The sequence below is a fragment of the Saimiri boliviensis genome, chromosome 15, assembly GCF_048565385.1.
Source record: "Saimiri boliviensis isolate mSaiBol1 chromosome 15, mSaiBol1.pri, whole genome shotgun sequence".
NCBI classification, from domain to species: Eukaryota; Metazoa; Chordata; class Mammalia; order Primates; family Cebidae; genus Saimiri; species Saimiri boliviensis.
The window spans coordinates 83,181,354-83,202,369 of NC_133463.1; the positions used below are offsets into that span (position 1 = coordinate 83,181,354).

The 21,016-nt window shown below is 42.9% G+C and overlaps 1 long non-coding RNA gene across 2 annotated transcripts in view; it reads left to right on the top strand.

Annotated features, from left to right (window-relative positions):
• The first annotated feature begins 4,622 nt into the window (after positions 1–4,622).
• Positions 4,623–21,016, top strand: part of LOC141581414 (uncharacterized) — a 229,426-nt gene continuing 213,032 nt past the window's right edge. For both annotated transcript variants that reach the window (XR_012514000.1, XR_012513999.1), the window contains exon 1: positions 4,623–4,849. This is a non-coding gene — a long non-coding RNA (uncharacterized LOC141581414). The remainder of the gene's footprint in view (positions 4,850–21,016) is intronic.

Below are 21,016 nucleotides of genomic sequence, written 5' to 3' on the forward strand. Positions count from 1 at the left end.
TAAACAGTGAAAATAATATCTTGTGGAATTTTAAGGAGTGTAATTAAAATACACAAGTATAATAGAATATAAGATCAGAAGAAAGTGAAGGGAATAAAAATGTTCCAAGATCGATCTTAGATTCTGAAATGCTTAGTGTGCTAAATAAACATAATAGAATACCTAGGATGGGATAGAAATATAGGACATAACTTCTCAACTGGTAGATAGAAATATATAAAATGAGAAAAATAGCAATTAAAAAGTTAAATAATAAAAGTAAAAGAAGCAAAAGAAACATAAACATACACATAGCACAGAATTTAATGATGGAGATAAACCCAAGTATGTCTGCAAGTGCTATAAAGATGAACATTATCACACTTGTTTTAAAAAAATCTATCAACATGATATTCATAGTGACCTCAAACATAGGACAGGAAAAAGACAAAAATGCCCATAATTACATCCTTGGCAAATACTACACAAACAAATTTGGCAAAACTGTTGCAATATTAGGTAAAAATTAGTTTAAGAAAACATTTTTGCTAAAGATAAAGAGATTCACTATATAAGGAAGTAACTGTCCATTCCTAGGAAGATATAACTGGCTTGTGTCTATCAAATTACATAGCCATGATGTATATGAAGCAAAGACTGACAGAACTAGAAAAATAAATAGATAATTCCAGCATCACAAGAGATTTTTAACACTTTTCTCTCAATAATTGATGCTTTAAATACCCAAATAATCAGTAAGGATAAGTAAGATTTGGACAATACAATTATTAAGCTTGAGCTAAAAGATACAACTAGAGCATTTTACCCAACAATTGCAGAAAAAAGCAGGTTTTCAATCATACAAGGAGCATATGAAAACTGGCTTATATTAGGCCACAAAACAAAACAAAATAAAACATTCAGGTACTTATTATCATAAAGCCTTTGTTTTCTGATTTCAATGAGAAGAGCAAGAAATTCTTGACAAAAATTTAACTAAAACCTTCAAATGTCTGGAAAACAAACCTTTGATTCTGTACAACTCATGTGTCCAAGAAGAAATATTAAGGAGAAAATGATATAAAAATATTTCATTTGAAAACATGACATGCATCGAAGTGGTTACTTGGAAGTAAACTGTAGACTGAAGTGTTTGTAATAGAAAAAGATAAAGGCCAAACAGCTAAGATTCCAAGTTAAGAAGTTAGAAAAAGAACAACAGACTAAACCAGAGAAGCAAAAGAAAAAAAAATAGTGATATAAACAGAAATGAATGACTAAAAATAATGGCAAACATCAACAAATCCAAAAGCTGATTCTTTTCAAAATATTAACAAAACGGACAAACCTGTGGAATGGGTAATCAAGAAAGCAAAATATATTTAAAATACATATTAAAATATATATTTAGTGATAGAATTTGCAGCTTACATAAAAGAGGACATTATGAACAACTTATGCCAATGTATGTGAAAGCTATATTAAACAGATTCATGTGTTAAAACAGCAATTGCTGGTGTAGTAAAAGGAGGGTTGGGGGAAGACACTTTCTTACTGACATTGTTTAGAATTTCTAGAACATGGTGTTAATGAACAGTAGGCACACATTTTGTCAACTTTACTGAAGATTTTAAATTCTCTGCAGGTAATACACCCCTTATTCCCTGCAACTGGAGAGGACTGATCTCATATCCTCCCCACCTCCCACCTTAACACTTTACGGCAAAGAAAACAAATGAATGCCAGCTGTATACAACAATATGCCACTCGCTGGCTATGTTACTTCATCTGACTCATTTAATTTTAGGGGCTTCAGTTTTATCACATGCTATGCAAAGGAGCATTCTAACCACCTGAGCATTTCCACATTTTAACCACCTGGGTCTCTTTCCTCAGCAAAATGAGAATAACGGGCTCCTGCTTTCCTTCAGTAGTGTCCAGGTAGATATTTAAAAACTGTCCTTCTAAAAGGAAATAAATAAGTTAAAACAGCAGAAACAATCCCCACCCCCACCACCAATTTGTAGCATTTGCAAACTTCCATGGTGTAAATACTTCCAACAATGGTAGCCAATTTTAAGCTACCAACAAGATGTCACTTGACTATAGCATTGGGGTGAGGTGTGCACAGTCAGCTTTCATGAGCTTGGCTGAGCCAGCTCCAGCACATCACTGTCACCCTTGTTATGTAGTTGTCAGGAACTAGCATGGCTGCCAGCAGCTGTCACCTCAAATGATGTCATAAAAAGGATAGCAAAGTTTGACCCTTAAATCAGACAAAATTAAGTTTGAAGTATAGCTCTACCTCTTACTAATTATAATCCTGGTTAAGTCATTTTGCTCTCTATGCTGTAGTTGCCTTACCAAGAAAATGAAAACAATAATAGTACTTCAACCCAAAGTCCATTCATTCAGTCATTCAACAGTGTTACTGGAGCAAGATGATGTGACAGGCACAGTGGTAGGCTTATCAGGAGGATTACGTTGAAGTAATTGAGGTGCTTAACTAAATGTCAGGTGCCTTAACTTCTTTCAGCTAAGAGATTTCTCCTGTATTTAGTCTTTGGCTCATGCTGCAACCTTTCCACATGTGATGTCATCTACTTCATTGCATGGTTTGGATTTGCTCACACTTGGGTAACTTCCTTGTTATAATCTCCCAGGGCACTTGTCTGAGCTCCAGATCCTGTATCCGTCGCTTACTGGCCCCCTCCCTTGAGGCACACTCCATATGCCCCCAAATGAACTCATTATTTCTTTCCATCCAGTCCATCTGCTCCTCCTCCTGGGTTTGTTCCTTTTCTCAGAGAATGAGGCCGCCAGTTCCCTAAGTGCCACTCTTCCTCAAAACCTTCCGTGGTAAAGTGTTTCCTTCCATATGAAGAGTAGCTCCTTCCACTGCTGTGCTTAGATGGTAATGCTAGACTGGACCCAACAGTTTCAAGTTTATCTTGCAGAGTTCTTGTCACAATCAGTATTTTTTGAATTAAATGAGTAAATTAATGGTGAGAATTTCATGCACCATAATGAGATTTGAGGGAAGCCATTTTGGGGCGTAGAGACAGATATTGATCTCTCTGAAATTACATCACTCAGATAATAGTACATTTTATCATTCCTAAATTGAGAGCTGGGCTTAATAAACGATTGGTTCAAAATAGGTTGATTGATTGACTTATTCATTATTTCACCCAACATGCACATTGTGAATACCTGCTGATATTGTTTGGCTTTGTGTCCCCACCCAAATCTCATCCCAAATTGTAATACCCCTGTGTCAGAGAAGGGAGTGATTGGATTATGGGGGTTGTTTCCCCCATGCTATTCTCGTGATAGTGAATTCTCACAAGATTTGACAGTTTTATAAATGGTAGTTTTTCCTGCACGCTTACACTCTCTTCTGCTGTCTTGCGAATATGTGCCTACTTCCCCTTCTGCCATGATTGTAAGCTCCTTGAGGGCTCCCCATCTATGTGGAATTGTGAGTTATTTAAACTTCTTTTCTTTATAAATTACACAGTCTTGGGCAGTTCTTTATAGGAGTGTGAGAATGGACTAATAGATCTGCTCATGTGCCAGATGTTTTTCTGGGTTCTGAGGATATCATGATGAACAGAATACAAGTCCAAGGATTTCATTGTCTAGCTGAGGGGAAGACATGTGAAACATAATGAAATGTGCACTCTGACAAGGGTTATAGGAAGTGTTCTGTGTACAAACAGGAGAGAGTGATGACTTCTGCCTCTGACAATCAGGACACACAGTACAGAGGTGGTCATATTTGTTTGGGACCTTTTATAATGTGGAAGAGTTGGCTAGTTGAAGAAAGGAGTGAAGGTGGAGGAGAAAATGGAAGTCCTAGGCAGAGGAAACAGCACATGTACAATACAGAGGTGGGAAATGTTCTCCTATGACTTATAAGTGTGTGCGTCAGGAATGAGGCCAATGTGGTCCACGAGGACTAGGACTGCATGCGTCCAGTTCAGGGATTTTCAGGGTCAGCATGCATCAGAATTATCTGGACATCTAAAGAGGGGCACTTCCGGGTGCACTCAGGCCTGAGGACTCACAATCACTGGGGTAGCACCTAGGTATCACTATGTAGAAATTCTCCAGAAGTGATTCTAAGGCAGACTTAAAGCTGAAGGTTAGCAAGGTTCAGCACCCTATCTGTTGTCATACAGGAAGTGGCAGGAATGGATGTCCCACTCAAATCCCTGGGGTGATTATTAAGAATCCTGAGGTCCAAGGGCTATTGGTCTCAGTTACCTCTGTGGACAGTGAAACCGCCTGCTGGACTCCACAAACTATCACAAATCCTGATTTTCTTCGAAAGGCAGCGATTTCCCTTGTCTGTCTCGAGGAAGGGCTGCAGCTGATTCCAGAGATTGGCATCCTCTCCAGCCTCATCAGGTCCTTACATAATGACAAATCCCTTTCATTTGCTCTCCATTATTTCGTTGTAAATGAGAAAGTAATAAAGCAAGGCTGTGACTGGACTAATTAAATCAGCCATTTCTAATCCCATCGATTCAGGGAAAGAGAGTTGTGGAGGGTGGACAAAGAGGCTTTTGATTCAGAATAAGGCAAATGCATTTCTGTCAAAATGTGGGGGTGGGGCAGTTGAAGACTGAGCAGGAAACAGCTCTGGACCTGCGATCTGAACTCTGTGGGAGGAAAGGCACGGACTCCCTGAGGTGGAAGGCAACCCCACTCCACCGGGGGGTGAAGACAGAGCACCAGATAGAAAAGCACATTGTTTTCTTCTTAGGACACGATGAGAGGAGAGGCCATCGAAGTGACAATCTTAGCCTTTGTTGCTGGGGGATGAACGTTGGGGGTTGGATGATCAGCACCAAAGGTGGCAAAAGTAAGTACGTGAATAAATACATAATTTTTAAAAAGGAGACCTGTAGGAAGCCAGCGGGTGTGAGCTTCCTGGGCTAAGCAGCACTGGGCAGGCTGAGTTTGGAAATATCTTTTCTGTTGTTTTTCTGGGGAAGGTCATTTTTGTCAGTCACATGGACTTGCCCAGCTCCTCCCAGCTGTGGTCTCCTGATTCATGTCCCGGCCACCGCCTTCTGAACTGCTTGCTGTTCTTTGAAGGTGCCAGAGTGCTCCATACCTGCTTGATTTTATTCATGCTACACTGCCTGCCTGGGGGGCTCTTCCCTACCCCTTCTTCTGGAGTTTCTCAAAGTGTCATCTGCGTGCCATTTTACTTTAGAAAAACTTAGGAATTTTGCTGAAAGGGCAGAACCCAGACCTTAGCACATTCCTGCTGAATCACGCTCTGGGGGCTAGAGCACAAGGATCTGGATTTTGGCCAAAATGATGGGTGATTCGTAGTAATACCAGTGTGTTAGAATTGCTGGCTGCCCTGTTCCTTCTGTGTGAGAACACCTATTCATCTTTCTCTTCACTGCTTCAGTGTATAGAAATATAAACAGGGCTTCCTGTTGCTTTAGACTTAGAAATGTCTCAAAAGCATTTTTATTTGATTCAAGCTTGTTGTAAACTTCTGCAGAAAGAAAACAATGAATTGTAATGTCGACCTCAAAAATGAACAGATTTTATAGTGGCTAGAGAACAAACATCTAGAGAGGAAGAAAAAAAGTTTATTTTAAACTGGGCAATTTTGACTTCAGCAGTGCCTGAAATGAATAACAGTAAGTAGAATTTATGAACTATCATTGTATCTTAACTTAGCCATATTTTATGACTTTCCAAAGTAAGCTAAAGCATATCTTACAAACTTTGACAACCATACAAACATAAAAATTTACAAGTTAGGTGAGTAAAGGCTGACTCTAATAAAATAATTTGACTGTAAAAGGGTGCTTGCCTTTTAGTGGACATTAGTCATGTTGTCTGATAGATTGGAAACCTCTGAATGTTTGGGAGGAAATTCTTGCTTTATGAGTTTCACATAGTCAGCATAGAATGAGAAAATTTGATTTTGCAGCCTCCCTTGCAGCTCAAACTCAGATCATTTATACTTTTAACAAGTTCTACTGATTGTTAGGCCCTGCACAAGATGGGATTTGAAAGTGATAAATAGAAATCGAACTCTCCTCTGGCCCATTTTGCTGCAGAAGGTCGCGGCAGAAGTACCAGGTTTGGGAGAGTCCTGGGTGCCCATCAAGTTCCTGGTTCAGAAGTTGCTTTTCCTGGGGGCCTTTGGTTCCTAGTGTTTAAGCTAGGGTACAGCTAAAAGGCAGTGAGAGCTACAGCTGTGGTTTCCCTACCAGCCGTTCAAGATGTTCCCCAAAGCTTAAGCTGGAAGCTGACTCACCAGCTCCCCTTGCAAGTCACTGAGCTACCCCTCCCTCTATCCCACTTTCTCTAATATTACCCTTAGTACAATGATCAAAATCAGGAAATTCATATTGATATAAATCTATCACTCAAATCTATAGATGTTTATCAAATTCTGATTAGAATCAAAATTGTCCTATAAAGTAAAAACCCTAAAAACAAAACAAAATCAAAACACTAAGACCTAAAGACAACGATAAAACCCAAAAAACAACCATTATTTTCTGTTCCAGGATGCAATCCAGAATTCTATATGAGATTTCATTGTTGTAAATCTGCAGTCTCTTTCAATCCAATTAGTACCTCAGTGTTTATTTTTCCATAATGACCTTGACACTGGTTCAGAGTGCAAACAGGTGTTTCATTTTGTAAAAGGTTCCTCAGGTTGTGTTTGTCTGTTATTTCTTCACGATTTAAGTCATATCATTCATTTGTGGCAGGAATAGCACCGAAGGGATGTTATCTTCTTCTCAGTGTATCATATTGACAGGCACACGATGTTGACCAGCCTCTTTACTCCTGGTGTTTCTTTGATCACTTGATTAAGGTGGTGTCAGCCAGGTCTCGCTCCACTATAAAGTTACCATTTCTCCTTTTGTAATTATTATGCATCCAAAATTCTTTCAGTAACTTATTTACTGCTTTATCAGTCAGAGTTGGCTTCTGTTGCTTGCAACAAAGAGCTCTGACAGTGATATCTCTTTATAATAAAAGAAAAGGGAAAACCATAGAGGACATTTTCTGCTTAGGATCAACATCTGAACATGATTAAATCCTACTTGAGACTTTCGCTTCAGCTCAATTAATTCGTGTTTAGGGAAGAAACTTTGGTTGCTTTCTTATTGGTGTAACCTAAAATATTTTATAGCACATCCGAATAACAAAGCATTGTTAATCCGAGTGATTTGCCTCGTAGGTTCCGGATAATTAAAAGCCGATTCTCTTCTTAGAGGAAGACTCACATTTCTGATTAATCTTTTGCTCTCTCAAGCAAGGGGCTTATCTTTTTTTTTTTTTTTTTTTTTTTTTTTTTTTTTTTTTTTTGCAAGGGGCTTATCTTATCCTGTTATCACAAACATCACTTGTTCTAAGAATCTTTCCTGACTGCTTCCTGGGGATAAACACCTGTGAGCTCCTATTCTACCCTATGCAGATGTAACACCCGAAAGCCCTTGGACCTCTCTGAGTAGACTACCACCTTTGAGGGCAGGAATTTACCCTTTGCACTTGGGCATGCTCAGCACACTCAGCACTCAATGCAGTCCGTCCCTGGAATAAGTGCTCAATGGATGTTTGTTGAATCAAAGAATTTATGTAAGAAGATAGGATTGTGGCAAGTTTGGCGTAGCCCATTAGGGCACATCCTTGTAAAGTATTTAAAAGACTAGGTATTCTCAGCTCTGGTGGTGCCTGGCTCTTCATATTCTCTTGAACAGTGAATTCTATGTCCCTTTGGAACTATTATGGGGATTTAAGCAAAAAAAGTGGCATGACTATGTCTGGGTTTTGGGTAGTATTTCTTTGGCTGCATTGGAGGATGAATGGGAAAGCCAAGACTATGGGCAGGTAGACTTGGCAGGTGATTCTGCAGTGATCCAGGCATGAGACGCAGAAGGGTGGACAGAAGAGAGAGATTTTAGAGTGTCGTCAAAATGCTACAACTTATCAGTGGACCGCTCCGAGCCAGGTTGCTGCCTATGCTGTTTTTGGTCTTCATAGTAGCCCTGGACATTGCGTTTGAAACCCCTGTTTCCTCGTGAGAAGGGAAAGGCTGCTAGATTTGTCTAAAAACACAGCGAATGAGGGTAGAGCCAGTGGTTAATTCAGAGACATCTGGCTCCAAAGCCCATGCACCTTCCTGTGGATCTCATATCTGAACCCAGTGCTGCTCTGATGGCCTCTGCAGACCGCCTTCCACTCGACGTGGCAGTGACAGAGAGACATAGCTTTGCTGTAGGGCTGAGCCACCTGTAAGGACAAGAGGGATGCTGCAATTTAAACATGTGGCTACTGCTCAAGGGGAGGAGAGAAAGACAAGGCCTATGGTGTTGGCTACTGCATAGGACCGCAGCTCTGGCTGAGGATTTCTGCTTCCCATCTGCCCTGGTCCAGGGAGGGTAGGTTTTGCAAATGTAGCCGATTGGAAGTAAAGCAGTCATTGCAAATTCAGATGTCCCCTGTGAGCTGGGAAAGAATCACAAGGGTCATCTGTAGGGCAGGATTAAGAATGGTCATTCTGTAAAGTTCCTGCTACTTGAAATTCTACAATTCTGCAAATCATCTCCAGGTTTTTCTCATCATCTCCTGTGGTGTTGCTTCTTTCTCCAGTGTTAATTAATATTTCAGGAAACCTTGGTGTTTGAAGCTTAACCTTGTAATTTTGAGTATTTGGGAGAGTCCCTGAACATCCATGTGGTATGATAATTTGTAACTTTGTTGAGGCAAAGTTTGAATTTCAAGGGCTGTGAGATCATCTAAGAGCAAGCACTTAGCTGGTGAATGAGCCTCAGGCAGCCCCATCGCCACTCGCTACAGCCGTGTGGCGTCTACATGCTATCATGTAATAATTAAGAAGAGCTGCTGCCACTTTCAAGCATGAATTCTGGGCCAGACACGGCATTACACTCCACATGCATTGTCTCAATCCTCAAACACCTGGCAGAATGGTAAGTATCTCATTTTGCAGAGAAACAGAAGCTCAGCGGAGCTAGGTAAGCTAGGTAATTTTCCCATAGTGTCACATCCATTAAGTGTCAGAGCCTCCATTGTTTCTCTTCAGGCTCAGGAAGGTTCATGGTGGAGGTGACTGCCATTAGGATGTCATAGAATTCCTATATTCAGTCGATATTGAGTGAGAACCTGCCCTGTGCCAGGCACTGTTCCATGGACAGCATTATTACAGTAGCGAACAAAAAAGGACACGCAACCCCGTTCTCACAGAGCTTTCATTCAAGTAGTGGAGTGGGCAATAAGCCATATAAACAATAGACATATTCTGTGTTGGATGGTGACTGGTGCTAGGGAGGAAAATACAGCAGTGAAGGGGGAGGGTGCAGGGCAGGGCAGGTTGGGGTTGGTGGCTCAGTTTTACATAAGGGTGGGACATGCAGGGACCCCCACAGAGAGGGTGACAGATACACAGAGGCTCAGAGGACCCCAGGGAGAGCATGTGAGGGCCAGTAGGCCAATTAATTCTACTTGCTTCAGCCTCTACCTGGAGGGTGTGGGAGGTCACTGGGAAGTTTGCAGCAGACAATGCCTTGGTCTGATCTGTGTTTGGAAAGAATTCCTGTGGCATGTGGAATATTGATGAAAGGTGGGGAAAGACAGGACGACATGAAGAGTCCAGGTTGGAGGCTCTTCCAGGCGTTCTTTCAGTGTCAGGATTTATTTAAATAGATTTTAAAACATCCTGCATGATTTCCTAAAAGGATCACTAGAGGGCTATCTGGATATCTTCAGTATTCTGGTGATATGTTACTGCATTTGGAGAAAAAAACAGTTTGCCATCACAAATGTGGGGACTGGGCAAGGTCTTGACTTGCAATCTTCACAGATGTCTATAGCATATGACTATTACCTGATTCTGGGCTTGGGTTAGGGACAGAGACCAAGAAAATACTGCTGGGATCTGAGAGTCAGAAGCAGCAGCTAATCTTGGAAGAAGTGAAGACCCAGAACCCATGCTGGGAACAAGCTGTGGTGGTGACAACAGCCTTTCATGCTGGGAAAACCAGGAACCTGTTGTTTCAAGGAGAACGTGTCTGTGGAAGCGGTAGGGGTGTGGTCTTGGCAGCACAGACCAGCAGATGTCTTTAAGTTTCAGAGCAGCAGATTTAAGGGTTGTATGGCTCAGAACCATAAGGGCAGGACTGGGGAGGCTAGACTGTCTGTTCTGCTAACCAAGCCAGTGAAAAGGAAACTTCTCTGAGTGGGTATTATGGTTACTAATTTGCTTAGGGTGGCCAGCACACAGAGCTTAGTGTCCACAGGAAGTGTGTTTCTTCTTGGGCATCTGCAATAGCATTTCCAAGATGGATAACCACTTAGATTCTTTTTGGGTCATAGCGAAATGTGCTCTAGACTTAGGAGTTCAAAATCTTGATTTTGAACTTCTGTTCTGCCGCCTTCTAGTTTTGTGATCTTGGACAAATCACACAACCTTTTCATACCTTCTTCATCTCTACCATGTGATCACCTGTCTTGTATGCTCCCCTTCTGCAGGGGGAATTACCCTTGTGAATGCATGGTTTGCTTTGACCAATGAAATGTGTCCTAAAGTGACATGTGACACTTCTGGGGAAAAGCTTTAAAGAGTCAGTGCACAGCTTGCCATGTTTCTCTTTCCTCGTCTCTGTGACTGTGGAAGAATGGATCTAGACAGAGCCTCCACCAGCCTGGAGCCCTAAGGAATTATGATATGCAGAACTCCCTGCTGACCTGTGGTGGTCATGTAAATATGAGTAAGAAATAAACGGTGACTATTTGCTTTAAATCTTTAAAGATTTCTAGGTTGTTTATTACCATAGAATAACCTAACATCATGGCTGATACAAATGGAAATAATGATCTCCTATATATATAGCATAAGATTGTTTTGAGAATTGAATAATTATTCCTTTGTTTTGGAACTATTTCCTTCACCACTCTAGGCTCTTGTTCAGTCTAGGTATCAGCTGAGAAGTTCTTCCTGAGAACGTCTTTCTGGCCCTCAATGAGTTAATTCCCTCTGCTGTTAGAGGCTCCTTTGCAATCTTCATCTCACCTATAACTCCTCCTTGTATAGTCTGTGACACTATTCTTGCTTGACATCTAAGAAGGTAAGCCCTTGCCTGCCTTTTTCATATTGGCCCCCACTCCCTTGTACAGAACCTGGCACAAAGTGCTCAAAGATTAATGTGAGTATGACCAATTAATCTAAGTATGACTAAGAAATGGAGTGCCTGGCATGGGGAGAGCAGCATCCTTTTTCTCTTGTCACCACCAAAGATTCCTGTATATTACTATTCTCCCCTCAGGGTCTCCATATTTGAAAATATGTCTGTCTACCAAACAAACTGCATTTATTATAAAGCAGTGCATTTGACTGTTTCTTATTACTCGAAGACACGTGCAGCTGCTGATAAGAGCTTCTGATCAGCAGGAGATAATCACCATGGCCACATCAATGAATATACTCCCAGCCCCAAGTAAAGCAAACAGATGTTTGCATTTGTACAGCTTTACAGGGCCTTTAGCTAACAGTTGCTTCAACCAAAAGGACATTTAATGTTTATGTAGCTAGAGGTCCCCAGGGAGGCGTTTTTGGGGTTGGTCAGGAAGCTCCATCATGTCGCTGAGGATTTCGGCAGCTTCTCTTTCCCGGCTGCCATCTTTGCTTTCTCTCATGCCTGTTGCCTCCTGGTATTCCCACCATGTCAGCAGCTGCTCCAGGAAGCCTGAGCACGTTGGTCAGGGTGAAGGGGCAGAGCCAGGAATCTCGTCTCCTATCTGTTACTTTCACCTGGAAATTGAAAGCTTTCCCAGAAACTCCTCCTCAGACTTTGCTGTAGGTTTCTTTAGGCAAAACTGAATTCCAGGGCCATCCCTAGCTGCAAGGGATTCTCGGGAAGTGGCTGGCAAAGGGGCCGGCAGTCCCCCTGAGCTGTCACCTGGGCCTGTCATATGGCATCCTGGACAAAACTGGGGGCTCATGGGCAAGGAAGAAAGTCAGGAGAGCAGTTTCTGGGTAGTAATGAACAGTGTCTGCAGCACCTGCTGTGGTAGTGAGGCCTTGTCAAGTCTTCCTCATTCATTTAATCCAGGTGTTCCCAAACTACGGCCCGTGGGCCGCATGCAGCCTCCTGAGGCCATTTAGCTGGCCCTCCGCCGCACTTCAGGAAGGGGCACCTCTCTTATTAGTGGTCAGTGAGAGGAGCACAGTATGTGGCGGCCCTCCAACGGTCTGAGGGACAGTGAACTGGCCCCCTGTGTAAAAAGTATGGGGACGCCTGATTTAGTCAAACCCACTTGGTTAACAGGTGAAGGAGAGAGCAGCACCCAAGCACAAGGAAACCTTCAAGGTCTCTTGATTGAGGGGCAGATAGAAGTTAGGCTCTCAGACCTCAAGATCTCTTCATTCTTTTAAAGAAATAATCAAAAGAGGCTCACCAACATGACGTTGCTCAGCACAAGCAGAGAGGCCCCCCCCACGGGCCCTGTGGGGAAAAAAGCAGAAGGTAGGTAGTCTGAGTTCCGGTCCAGCTTCTGCTCCTATCTAGCTGTGCCTTGTTGGGCAATTATGGGAAGTTCTTTAGGCTTGATTTTGTTTCATCGGCCATCATATTTAATCTGATTTTACAGATGAGGAGGTTGAGAGCTGGAGAGGTAAAGTGACATCCTGGGGTCACACGGCTAGTGAGTGGTGGGGCAAAGACTTGAATGCAGACCTCGTGACTTCCTGTTTGGGCCTGCCCTTGTTAGATGTGTCCGGGAGAGCTCAAGTACTCCCTGAGTAAGGGGTTAGGGCTAGACACCCTCCCCACCGTTTAGGACGTGATTCACTGTGTTAGGAGGAGTTATCGATCATTTGTTTAAAAACAGACGTAAAAAATTTGGCTCTCAAGTTCTCAAGTTGTGTTTATGCAGTGGCTCTTGGCAGGTGGATATATCTGGATTTATTAACTATTGCAAAATGCTGTGTTAATTTGTGTGTTACTGAGTCACCCACTGCTGCAATGGTGGAATGGTAGGAATGGGCTCATTTTGATTTTTAGTAAGTAATGGCAAAGAACATCAACCCTGGATGGCAATAGTTCCCTTGCCTGTCTAGACATTTCTCTTGGGGAGATTTCTTTTGTTAAATACAGATTCCAGGGCTGCATCCCTTGGAAAGCCCAGACAGGGCCTACAAAACTGCATCTTTACTGAGTTTTGATTGGAGATTCTGATAATCAGCCTAATATTTCAATCACTGCATGGACAGAATGCGACTTCTCAAAGCAGCCCTTGAACACCTTTGAATTGTTTATTGGCTTTGTTTTCAAACAAAATGTGTGTTAGTACCAGGTGGAAGGATGTAGCACAGTGATGACCAGATGGTCCCACTTCTGAACTTCTCAGAAACATTATTAACCATGGAGGTGATTTGCTTTTGCTTTAAATATGTATAATTAAGAACATGAAGTTCCTCACTAAGAGAACTAAAGATAAACTTGGAGTGTCATTATTATTCCATTCCAATTGAGAATGCTATCAAAACAATGTTTAAATAAATGCTGAACTGAACTCATGGAATATTACCAATTATCTTAGATCAGTGGTTCTCAATGGAGGTAAAGTGGTGTTCAACAGTGCCTGAGACATTTTTTGGTTACTGTAATTGGGCAGGCGTAGGAGGTACAAGTGTCTGGTGGGTAGAGATCAAGGATTCTGCTATATATCCTACAATGCACAGGACATCCCTTTAAGTTTGGCGCGCGCGTGTGTGTGTGTGTGTGTGTGTGTGTGTTGCTGGTCATACCATCTGTGACTCTAGGACAATCTTGTGGGAATTTATGTGTGAAACCTTTTGCTGTCTTTAGGCCCTGTCTGGAAAGACTTTTGGTCTCTACTTCTCCTTCATTTCTATGTGGCCATTGGAAGCACTAGGTATATAGTCATCTATCTCTTTTTTGGGTTCCTAGAGCTGCCAAGACCCCCCGTGACTGCTGCAATTGTACAGGTGTGGCCTGTGGACTGCTCTTTCCCAAGACTAGGTCTGTTTACCACTCTTCTCTCTTAAGAGACTTCACTTTCTCTGGCCTGTGTCACAGCACCTGCTTGCAGTATTTTGCTAATCGAGGATTACTAGAAAATACTTCCTTTTGTTTTTGAAAGGCTTAGGAAAAAACCCACAAATTGGAAAATTCCAACCAAACATAGAAGGTATTGAAGGCATAGGCACTTCCAAGTGCACATTGCAGAAGTTGAGGGCAGAGGTCTGCATGGGAGTCGGGAGTCTTGGATTAGAGCTCACTGTTCACCATCAATTTGCTGAGTGGCCTTGGGCCACTTACTTCCCTGCTCTGGTCCCAGCTTTACCCTGGATGGCTGAGAAGAGTTCTCAGGTCCCTTCCTGTTCTGACATCGAAAACTCTGAAGTTGTCACAAGTTTCTCTCCTGCAGAGACCCACAGAATGACCAGAAAGGACACATCCGGTGAGCCACAGCCTGCACTCATGTTTTCCTCCTAAGTATTAAGAGGAATGCTCAAGTTTCTCATTATGACAGAATCCTATGGCCACACAGATGGATGTCAATTCTGGCATTTATTAGAATGCCGGTAAATCTTGAAAATAATAAATATCTCATTACTTTGCTGATGATGTGTCTTTAAGTGCTACTTCAAAATGCCCGTCTTTGCTGTGCTTGATTTACAACACAGACTCATTTTAATCTTGTAATCTTTCATTTTTTGTGAGCACTTTCTTGGACCCTAATCAGATTTCTATAAATTCCCTAGAGCAACTGACAATGAGGCACAAGAGGTATCGCAGGGATGGCGCTGCCCCACATGCTGACAGGTTTGACATCCGACTTTCTGACCTGTGATTTTCAGTGTATTGCAGATAAAATGATATAGACTTTAATGTCAGGCAGGCCTGGATCAATATTCCGTATCCCTTCTCTGTCAGGGGCTAGCTGGGTCATCTTAGATGAACTAACTTAACCTCTCTGAGCCTTAGTCCCCTCACCTGTGCAATAGGGGATGATGGTTTCTTTGTAGATCTAAGGTAAAGAGGAAATGAATTGACAGATGCAAAGCATCTATTCCGATGGCTGGAATAAAGGCAATGCCCAGGAAGTGGTGAACTATGAAACCGATTATTACTCTGAAGAAAGAATATTCAGAGCTCCTACTCAGAAAGCCCTAGAGGCCAATGTCAGGGGTTGTAAATCAACTCCTCTTCTGTTTTAATACTGAATTAACAACCAGGCAGGGGGAAAAATGGAACATTTAAATATTTAAACCAAACATTTAATTTTTAAACATGAACATTCTTTTTATAACTTGGACTGCTCTTCAAGGCCTGTGGAAAATTCCCTGAGCCTTTGCTGTCTACCCTCCTTCACGGCTCATGCTAAAGAACTTTGCTAACCTTGGATATCTCTGAACTTGGCAGAGGATAATACATTTGTTTTATTCAGAAGAAGTCACATTTGTGTCCTAATAAAAAGATTACTGACAAATTTATTTAACGAAAGGGGGATAAATATCTGTATAATAAAAATGAAACTAAGTCTAATGAAACTAAAGAAAATTATATTTCATGTGATGCTCTTGATTCCTGCTTTCTGCTGGAAACTGTTCTTGGCCTGTTATGTCCTTTATTTTAAATTGTACAAGAAACTCTACAAAGTTTCATTGGTCATCTTTCTGTTCATAAGCAAACTGAGTTTAGGTGAGGCTAATAAAGCCACACAGGGTCGTGTGTTTTGGGTGGTGGACATTGACATTTGGCCCAGCATCTGTATGCTCTGCTTCTTGCAAGAACCTTTGATTTTTTGCTTGGGGATCCAGTCTCCTTTCCCTCCTTGGTGGTGTTTGTGGAACAAAATGCTGAGACTGTTTTTGTGTGTTCTAGATCCTGTGATCTAGAACGGTGGCCATAGGGAATGGTTTGGGGACAAACATAAGATCCTATGATCTGGAATGGTGGCCACAGTGAACATTTCAAGAACAGACCTTGAATGCATCAGAGCCAAGAGGTGCATAAGACATTGCTGGGGGCCTGGAAGAGGGCACTGAGGCTGCTCTTGGCCATCTTACCACCAGGAAGGATCTGCGGAGGAGGAAGCTGGCAGGAGCTGAAAGAGTTGATAGCTAGTCTAGTTAAATCACTGAGATTATCACCTCCCTTTAAGAGAAGGAATTCCTCTCCTCTTCATGACCTGTCTTTTCTTTTCAGGTATTACTTTTACCTAATTAATTAATTTAAAAATCTCCTATGGAGCCCCAATTATATATTGAGTGCCCTGTGAAAGTCACGTATATCTAATCTGCCGCAGGTCTCACTAATTTCTGACTACAAAATCACACGGTACTGTCTGTTTATAACCACATTACTGCATGAGCTCATCCTTCCTCATCTGGCTGATGTCTAAGCAAAGTATCCACAGGACATTGCCTCTTTCTGGGGCACAGTGCTCCTCTGAGGCTAATCAGCACCTATTTCCATCTTGGCCTTGATAAAAGAGGCCACATCTCTATTCCCTGGGGTACCTCCTCTAAGTGTGGCACATGCATTTCCATTGCAGCTGTAGGCAACTGTCCTTGGAGTTCAGAGGTCCAAACCCCACCTCACGGTCTCCTGTACAGTTGCTGTCTCCCCGCCTGGCTCTGGCCTGCCCTGTGAGATGGGGGAAAGCATCCCCTAACCTTCCAACCAGCATCTTCTCAGGACCTCCAGGGATCTCTGAGTCTCTGGGCCAGCCCAGTGATTCCTGGGCCCTTGAGAGGCCTGAAGCTTGTTTTCACAAGACCAATGGGTGGGTACCTACCTAATCTATGAAGCTCCTTCCAGAACAAGGGGAGAAGTTTGTTCTATAGACAAACAGCTCCCCAACCTAAAAGGCAGAAATCACTGAAATTTAGGCCATTTTGATAGCTTCAAAACAAAATCCAGAAGAAAAACCAAACCAAACCAAACAGCAACAGACATAACGGCAATAATAACTGGACAGCAATTCCAGTGCATTCCCACGGGAACCTTTGGATAGACACATGCATGGCTTTAAGGATGGGACTTGTTTCTCTTACGATTCCTTCTCTCTTCTTACAATCTGTCCCACAATGCAGACTTCCACACCCAAGCACAGAGCTGCTTTCTGTGAGAAGGTGATTTTGTAGGTGCATAATACTCCATTTCCCACTATCAATCATAGTTGATTGCAGAAAATCTTTCATCTCTGCATCTGCCACTGAGTTTCGGCATCTCTCTCCTGACCTTTGGCACATTGGACCTTAGTTTTCTCCTTGGGGTTTCTCCTTTACTCATCTCTAAGTGTCTTGAGGCAGGGACCCACCTTGCTGGTCTTAGAGATCCTCCTCAGGGCTGAACAGGATGTTCAGCCATATTAGCTACTCTGGATTTGCAAGGAAGAGTCCTGGGTTTCTGTTCCAGCCCTTCCACTTTTGAGCTGTCTGGCTGTGGGCAAATCACTCATTTCTGGGAACTCTTATCTCCTCAACTGTAAAACTAGGATAGCATCACTGTGGTAGAATGCAAAGTAGTTGCTATTGTTCATACTTCCATACATTTGTGTTCTTTGAAATGTGACTTTGTGATTTTTTCCTTCAATTTGGTATGAGTGTCCCCACCCCTAGAATGGGATCAAGCTTTTTGACTTGCTCTTGTTAATGGAAAGCAGTGGAAATGACAGTGTGCCAGTTTGGAGCCTAAAACTCAAGAAGCCTTGCATGCTTCTTCTAGCCATCCTGGACCCTTGCTTCCTGCATGAGATTAAGCCCATGCCACACTGCTGGAGGATGAGAACCCACGTGGAGCAGAGGCGAGTTATTCCCTGTGGAGCTGCCTTTGGCCAGCTAGCACCCAGCTGACTTTGCAGCCCATATATATATATATATATATATATATATATATATATATATATATTATACTTTAAGTTCTGAGGTACATGTGCAGATCATGCAGGTTTGTTACCCAGGTATACACATGCCATGGTGGTTTGCTTCATTCATCACCCGTCATCTACATTAGGTGTTTCTCCTAATGTTATCCCTCCCCAATCCCCAACTCTGCTGTCCCTCCTGTAGTCCCCCCAACCCCCAACAGGCCCTGCTGTGTGATGTTCCCCTCCCCATATCCCTGTGTTCTCATTGTTCAACACTCACTTATGAGGGAGAACAGGTGGCGTTTGGTTTTCTGTTCTTGTGTCAGCAGACCGCATATTAATGAGTGAATCCAATAAGAACAGAAAACCTCTCAGATAAGTCCAGTCTAAATGGCTAATCTGCAGAACCATGAGCTAAATAAATTGTGGTTTTGAGCCACTAAGTTTTAGAGTTGTTTGTTATGCAGCAAAAACAAACTAATACACTGACTCACTTCTCAGACGACTGTGTACATTAAGTGAGATAATGTGTGTGAGTCCTTGGTAAACTTAGTAAACCTCACTGACTCTCTCACTTCATTCTCAAGGACCCTCCTTACATCAGTGGACTCATAGGCCCTCCTTTCTTAATGCGGGAGATAGACGAAGACCTGGCCACAGAAGCAGAATGATGCTTGGGTTCGACTTCTCCATCTAATGAAATTTCAGATCTTCTACCAAACACAGACTCTAGTAGTTGCTCAACCCTTAATATTTGCCTTGTTGTACTGATTTCCTTAGTAGAAAAAAAGAATTCCGGAAGCACAGCCCAGAGACTTTTTTCAAGATTCCAAGTTCCAACCAGCCCATTGTGGGACCTTGGACTAGCCCTCCAAGGCTCAGTTTCTTCATGTGCAGAAAGCTTCTTACCAATCCCTCACCGGGCTGCCCTGGGAATCATGTGACAACCATGTATGTGAAAGTGCTTTTTAACTAAAAAGGCCTACATAAATTCATAGTATAAGTTGTCCATTCTACAAATATTTACTGAGTGCTGCTGTCTCCAGGCACTGTCCTAGAAGATTGGAGTAGATCTGAAAATGAAGCAGACAGCAACCCCTGCCCTTACGTGCTCACGCTATCATTATTTGGCCTTTCCCAGCCCTGCTGTGACCTCAGGTCTCGATGTGACTTTCACTAGAAATTACCTCTGTCTTCTCATGGGTTTCTTAAGAAACAGAGCCTGAGGCAAAACACATGTGCTAAGGCTTTATTGGTGAGTAAGACCTCAAAGAAGAAAGACTAGGTAAAAGGAGAACTGAGGCAGGAATGGAGAAAAAACCCATAGAAGGTGAGGCACTGAGCTGCCCACAGCTTCATGGGAAACCCAACCATTTGCTGGGCCATATAGATCATGTTTGAGAGGGCCACACAGAAACATTGCATCTTGGAAGAGTCAATTCAGAGAAGGGAGTAAAATTCTGGCTTTTTCCTGTCTGCCATCTCTAAATGGCAGGTCACCCAATAGGAGTTAATTCTCCTGCACTGCCGAGTTTCCTCTGGAAAGCAAGGCCCCTCATGGCAGTGGTAATGGTGATTGGGTGTGAGCCAAGCATTCCCAGCCAGCCTGCAGCCTACTGGACATACCTGTGTGAGCTGGAGAGTAAGAAAGGGGCTGTCAAATGTCTTGCACCTTAGTGTTGACAAAGTCCTGTGTATGAGGCAAGAGGCTGGTGGCGTGAGGCATGAGGCAGGGCTCTGTTTGATCAAGCCACATGACATGGAGGTCCATGGTGGCTGGTTAAGCCAGGGGAGGGAGTGACAACGGGATTGCTGCTGTGAGGCCGATGAGGAGCACACAGCCTCTCTCTATGGAAATCTTCGATTTTGATCTCCAAGAATATGACTGGTGCCAGGTGATCTTCCTGGAGGCAGAGCATGGTTGAGCCAATTGGGGAAGGGGCACGAAGAGGATCCAGGAAGCCTTTCAGGACTCCTTTGAACAGAAAGCAAAGTTGGTGTAGCAGGAGGAATGTCTTCAAGCCAGAAGTCCTGCGTCCTACTCCTCTATTAACTTGCTTTGTAACCTTGAGCACATTTCTGAACTTCTCTGTGCCCCGATTTCCCATGTGTGAAATGAGAGTGGTGTCCAGGCAGAGCCCTTTGAAGCTCTTCTGTGCTGGAGCCCTAGGGCTTTATGCAGATTCAAAGTCATCCTTCCTTAGCCCCTGCCTGTGTCCCTTGTTCTGCGTGTACAGGGATTAAAGCAGAGGAGAGGCAGGCTCACCAGGAGGGAGTCACAGATGGTAATGAATAGCCAAGGTCATGGGCAACTTCACTCCTTCCGGCATTATTACAGTCCAAGTTAAATATAGCCGTCCAAGACTTCCATCCAACACTGACCAACTGCAACTATTTAACACATCCTGCGGTGGAAGAAAGAGCTGCCAATCACCAGCAATCATCAGCAGTGACTCTGTAAAGGAAGCTGAGGGCAAAATTTCATTGGTGTCAACATTCTCAGCCAGCATCTGTAATGACTCAGAAATGCCTGGAGCCTTGCTGACTGTATGTTTGAATGAGACTATTATTTATGAGACTCTTGGGTCTTTTACCTTTTGAACTTCCTGATGGGTCAAGCCTGCCAAAACATACTCCAGAAGTATTTTGAGCAAGTAATTATTTTTTCCAAAAGAACTGATATCATCGATTAATAGTGATTCTGGATTCACTCAGCGTCGGGCGTAAGTTTTCATGTGCACCGCTCCTTTCACCTTCACAGCAACTCTCCAAAGTGGGTCCTGATTTGTCCTCACTGTATAGATAAGGAGCCTGAGATCCACAGAGGTCGAATAACGTGCCCAGGGTCACCCAGCAACTAAGCGAAGCACTCAGGATACAGAATCCAAGCTTTTGATCATTTTCTCATCATCAAATCTCTAATATAGAACTACTGATTGTAGGGGGATCACAGAGCCATAGATCGTTTAAACCAGTATACTCTTGGGGGTAATGGGGAACCTATTACTCAGTGTAATAGGAGTAAACCAGAACTGCTCCTGGCAAACAGACATCTGGTCACCCGAGAACCTAGGTAGAGGGAGTCAAGTAAAAGCTGGAGTCAGTCTTGGTGACCTTATTCCTC